Source organism: Balaenoptera physalus (genome assembly GCF_965194825.1).
Source record: "Balaenoptera physalus genome assembly, chromosome: 17".
Classification (NCBI taxonomy): domain Eukaryota; kingdom Metazoa; phylum Chordata; class Mammalia; order Artiodactyla; family Balaenopteridae; genus Balaenoptera; species Balaenoptera physalus.
Window position 1 is genome coordinate 39,841,270 of NC_138895.1, and position 6,000 is coordinate 39,847,269.

Consider the following 6,000-nt stretch of genomic DNA (forward strand, 5'->3'; position numbering starts at 1 on the left):
TCCCTAGAAGCTTCCAACACTACCTTCCCATCACCATCACACCCAGTTTGGTGTCTCCTTTCCGTTCCCACCCCTCTTTTTACATAGTTATTATCATTTGTCCACTGTGTTGAAATTTTTTGTTTACATCAGTGTTTCCCTCTTTACACTGAATTTCTTCAAGGTGGGCCCATTACTTATTTAATCTAAGAATCAGTAAGCACTTTTTAAATGTTTGTTGAATGAATAAATTACAGTTTACAAGGGAGGATATGAAGGCAGGAAAACCAAACAGGAGGCTAACAGAATTGTTTGGGCAAGAATACATGAGGGACTAAAGTAAGGTAATGGTCATGGAGTTAGTAGAATTGGGATAAATTAGAAGCTATGGGCTTGGCGACTGATTGGGTGTTAGAAGAGAGAGAGAAAGAGTCAAATATAACACCTGGGTTTTCTATTTGAGGTAGTGGATAGATATTGGAGCCACTGACCAAGAGAAAAAATAGAAAGTTTGTGAGAAAGATGAAGGTTCAGTCTTGGTACATGAGACTTGAAATGTCTATGATACAGTCCAGTTGTGGCATGTCAGTAGGTGGTTGAAAATATGGATAAAGAGGGAAAACGGGGCATCTCTCCTAGAAATTTTGACATTGGTATATAGACAGCAGTTAAAGCCATGGTAATGGATGAGTGAATGGTGGTGGGTGTGTCAAATATTTCCTGTTGTCTTTCAGGTACATGGTAAGATTGCATTTCCCGGCCTCCTTGTGGTTGGGATGAGCTAAGTGACACATTCTGCCCATGAATTATGAGCACAGCATTTAATTGCTGATGCAAGACCTTCCAGAACTCTTTTTCTCTTTGCCATGGCAATCAACAATGTTCCAGAGAATATGATCTATTAATCTTGGTCTTGGAAGGATGATGCAGAACAGTGTCCCATCCACTTCATGATGGATATTTAAAGTGAATGAGAAGTCAACTTTGGTTGTTTAAAGCAACTGAGATTTGAGCTTGTTTTTGTTTGTTTGTTTGTTTGTTTTCAGAGCAAATTTTTATCACTTCTTACTGAGTGAATGAGAAGAAGAACGAAAACTTGGATACACCAGTGTGCTCATTAGACTATTTGCATGCAAGAAAGAGAGACCAAGAAGCCACCTTAATTAAAAGGGTTGGAAGCAGGAGTATTTATATGGATATATTAGTAGCTATTAGGAATCAAGTCACCTCTAAAGAGAAGCTGTTCTTTTCTTTCCCGTTGTATCTCTGTTTTTCTCTACCTCTTTGATCAGTTCTCACACTACTGACAGCTAATTAACCCTCTTCTTATCCTATAATACACATTTCAGGGGAGCACAATTCAGTTGCAAGAGCCCATAGCTCTAAGCCATATCATGGGCTGCCAACCAGCCTGTGGTTGGGCCACTCTTATATCAGGTGCCCATCCTGATCCAAAGAGTGCCACCACTTTGCAAAATACTACTCCTGGACATGGGAGCTCTGGTCAGACTATAATGGGACATTTCCATTTTTGTCCCACTACAATTTAATTTTCAAAGAATTGTGAGAGTTATATTTTACAAATGTTAATTAGATGTGTCTTAACCTACAAACGCTCCAACCTCCCACCCTCTGCCTAAAACCTTTCTGTTGCTTTAGCAAAAACACCCAACTCCTTGCCTAGCCTACAAGCCCTTTATGATCTGACCTTTACCTACCATTCCTACCTCATCTCCTGCCACCCTTCCCCCAGCCACACTGGCCTCCTGTCTCTCCCTTGGATAAGTCAAACTGGTTTCAGCCTCAGGACGTTTGCACTCTGCCTTTGATGATCTCTCTTGTTTGAATACTCTTCCCCTACCTCTTAGAAAGCTTTCTTATTATTCCTTTCTTTTTATTATCCACTTTAAGCTCTTCTGCCATCGCCTCATCTATATTAGAGTCATATACTCCTTTCCTTCATTGCACCTATCATTTGAAATTGTCTTGTATGATTATTGCTTTACTATCTGTCTTCCCCAAGGAGAATGAAAACACCATGAAAATGGGCATCTTTTCTGTCTTGTGATCCCCAGTATTCCTGAGAATAGTCCCTGACACACAAAATACTTTTTAAGTGAATGAAGGAGATGGGAGGTAGTGTGCTCATCTACTGGCTATTTTTCGCTAGTCCTCTATCCAGGTTCTTTCTCTATTCTTCCCTGCCTTGCTGTGCATCTCAGGAGGTTGACTTCTAGAGTTTGCATCACCCAATCTTCATTGTGCTCTGGGTTTACAATTAAGTTTGACAAATGAGAGTCACCAGAAGAAGAATGGAGGATAGTAGAGTGAGAGGTGGTCAGGGTATTTATCTCTTCCCAACCCAGCTTCACTGTGTTTTTGGTAGTAACTGAATTCTTCCATGTCCAAAGTTCCTGTTGAGTGGCCTTTAACTTTCCAGCTCTTTCCCGGCTCTGGTAATGGTTTTCTGATGCTTCACCATCCCTTGTAAAACTCCCTTGATTAGACTCTTTACTATGGCTGCTGTTGCCTGCTGGGACCCTGACTGACATAGGTGGACAAGTCAGAGACTGATGAGTTCAACACAACACCTGAGTTCATATAACTTACTGAAGGCTACACAGGGAAAGTGATGGAATCAGGTTTCAAATTCAAAGTGAGTTCAGGGAATTTGAGGAGATCAGGAGAAACTGTTATACTAGAAATCTAAGGAAAAGAGAATGTTAAGAAAGAAGGAAGAGTCAGCAGTGCCCAATGTAGCAAAGGATTCAAAGTGAGAGAAGGACCAATAAGTGTCCCTTAGGTATCTATTTCAAAAGTAGCCACTAGGGCCTTAGGTAAAGTACTTTCAATAAAAAGGAAATTCACTCCTGGACATATATCCAGAAAAGATGAAAACTCTAATTCAAAAAGATACATGCACCCCAATGTTCATAGAAGCACTATTTACAATAGCCAAGCCATGGAAGCAACTTAAATGTCCATCAACAGATGAATGGATAAAGAAGATGTGGTATGTGTGTGTATGTGTGTGTGTGTGTGTGTGTGTATATATATAAAATGGAATATTAGCCATAAAAAAGAATGAAATAATGCCATCTGCAGCAACATGGATGGACCTAGAGATTATAATATCTAGTGAAGTAAGTCAGAGAAAGATAAGTATATGATATCACTTATATGTGAAATGTAAAAAAAAGATACAAATGAACTTATTTACAAAACAGAAATAGACTCACAGACATTGAAAACAAACTTATGGTTACCGAAGTAGAAAGGGGGGGAGGAATAAATTAGAAGTTTGGGATTACCATATACACACTACTATTGATATATATAAAATAGATAAACAACAAGGACATACTGTACAGCACTGGGAACTATATTCAATATCTTGTAATAACCTATAATGGAAAAGAATCTGAAAATATATATATGTGTATATATATACATATATATATAAACTGAATCACTTTGCTGTACACCTGAAACTAACACATTGTAAATCAACTATACTTTAATAACATTTTTAAAAATGATTAAAATGGTAAATTTTATAAGTATTTTACAATAGAAAATTAGAGGAAAAAAAAAGAGTGAGTTTAAATAGCTCTTTTGATCATCCTGAACAGAAAGGAAGGAAAGAAAGGATGACAGCTAGAAGGTAATGCAGGATGAGGAAGATGGGGATATTATAAGTGAGATGTTCCAGTGTGTTTATAAACTGAGATAAAGAAGGCTGGAGTGAGAAAACAGTTAAGGAACAGAAGGGAGAAAGTAAGTGATGAAGCCAGGTTCTGAAGGAGATTAGAAGGAATGGGATTAAGATCTGGGGAAAGGATTAGATGCAGAGGAGACAATGCTTGAAGTTCAAAGAAGAGATATAGAAATGAATGCAGAGTTGCCAGTGCTTATTTCTAATTGTAATGGAGTCTGTCATTTGAGGGTTTATTTGAATGTATTTGTGGAGATGCTGATAGTTTTTCTTTCTCCTTTGGTAGCCTAGGGCATGATTTCCATGAATTTCCCTGATCAAAAATAAGGACTGATTTGTCTTCTCAGCTCTTCAGGTGTCAGTCATACAATGGGTACATTTTTCCAGCCTCCTTGTTGTAGACTTTCCACTGTGCTTGTCATTTAGTTACCTTACTTTGTTAGTATCTGTGAGAACAGGGAATGGGGTAGAAGAGGGAATTCAGTCAAACATTGTTAAATAATCATGTTTAAATGCAAAATGGGAAGATGCTATTAAAAACTAATTCAATGGTAAATTACTCTGCAAACTCTAAATTACCTATTTTACAATTATGGATTTCCATGTACTGTACAATGTTACCCTCACTTAAATTTAAGTAGTGATAAATACAGTTTGATATGTGAGTATTGAAGCTAACAGTTAAAATTGGTTTGCTGTGATTTGTTGTTATTCATGCAAATTGTTTCTCATACACAATTAGGCATCTCTTTTTCTTCTGACTTGGGTGGCCTGTGATGTCTTTGCCATTCTCTTGCTTCTATTTATGTCTTTGATTGGTATGTTTTGGGGGAAATTTCGGGGCTCTGGGATCAAAATTAGAATCTGACTTATTTTATAATAGGGTTCCAGAAGCCTTTGAATTCTTCATGACAAACTCTGTGTCAAATAAACACACGTCAGGCATCTTTCAATGACAACTGCAGCCAAAGGAAATGGAAGTGTAAGTGCTGCATCAAATGGTAGTAACAGGAGAACAGTGCTGTTCTTCAGTAGGCTCTCTAGCTAGCAAGATGGATACTTTGAACACCCTTTTGGAGCACTGTATAAAAGACAAATGCCTCTTCTTTTCAGACCTGCTTAAGATATATAATTTAAATGAGTATATCTGGACCCTGTATGAAGTTGCTATTTCAATGTTAGCAACTAGTTCTTTCTGAATGACGTGTATTTAACTTATTTGTTCAACAAGAGCATATTGAAGATACATACTTTGATAGACTCCATTGAGAATGTAAAGATGAATTAAAGGCATTTCCCACCTTTGGGGAGTCTAATTATGGAGAAGAGAAAAAATAACTCCACTACAAAGCATGTGTGATAGGTGCATCAGAGTGATGCCAAGAGGTTTGGGATGGCAGAGACAAGGAAGATAATTACTGATGGGGTAGTCATTTCCAAAGAGTGCTATTACTTCTGTTCCTGGGTTGTATTTAACTAGAATACTTCCAATTAAAGACTTCCTTAATTCCCTGAGCTAAATTGTGAATATAATCAATCTTCTACAATGCCTTCTGTCTAGCATTACAGTTATGGTGGGAAATGCAACAATCTCATCCAGACTCGATCTGCCATCCTTACGCTTACATGCCTGTCCATCCTTTACCAAGTACACATCTTCCTGAGGAGTATCTCCAGCTCCCCTCTCCTCTTTCATTGCTCTTCACTATATATTTGACCCAAAAGAAGTGGATCTTATCAGAGATGGCAGGTAGGGATTAGTGGAAAGAAGAGAAGAATGCACTCATATCAGCTAAGTAATTGTTTAGTAATTACTACTCACAGTAAGAAAATGAAAAGCAATAGGCTGACTCTACAGATAAAACTTCCAGTTCAGAATAGTCAGAAAGATTTGTGTTTCCCATTTCAAGTAGTTTCAATTCTGTGGAAAATAGTAACTCAGGGTTCAATTAGAAAACTGTTGTTTATTCATGATACTGGATGAAAATGCCAAACCTTGCAGTTGTTATAATTCTGTTACTGTGTAAGTTGATGTACACACAAAGTACTGCTCAGTCTAGCCTCTACACTAATTAATACCATATAGGATATCAGGGAGAAAAATGAGTATAAAATATCACCTTTAAATTTTTGTTAGAAAGTAAGAGAAAGGAAAATTTAGAATATCCTACTGCTAATGAGCCTTGTTTCTCAGTATAGAAAATATGATTAGATACTGATATTGAGACTGATATTGATTAATTCCACAAAATGAATTCTTTATTTTTTAGCCACACATGCACAGAAGTATATCTTCTCCAACATTT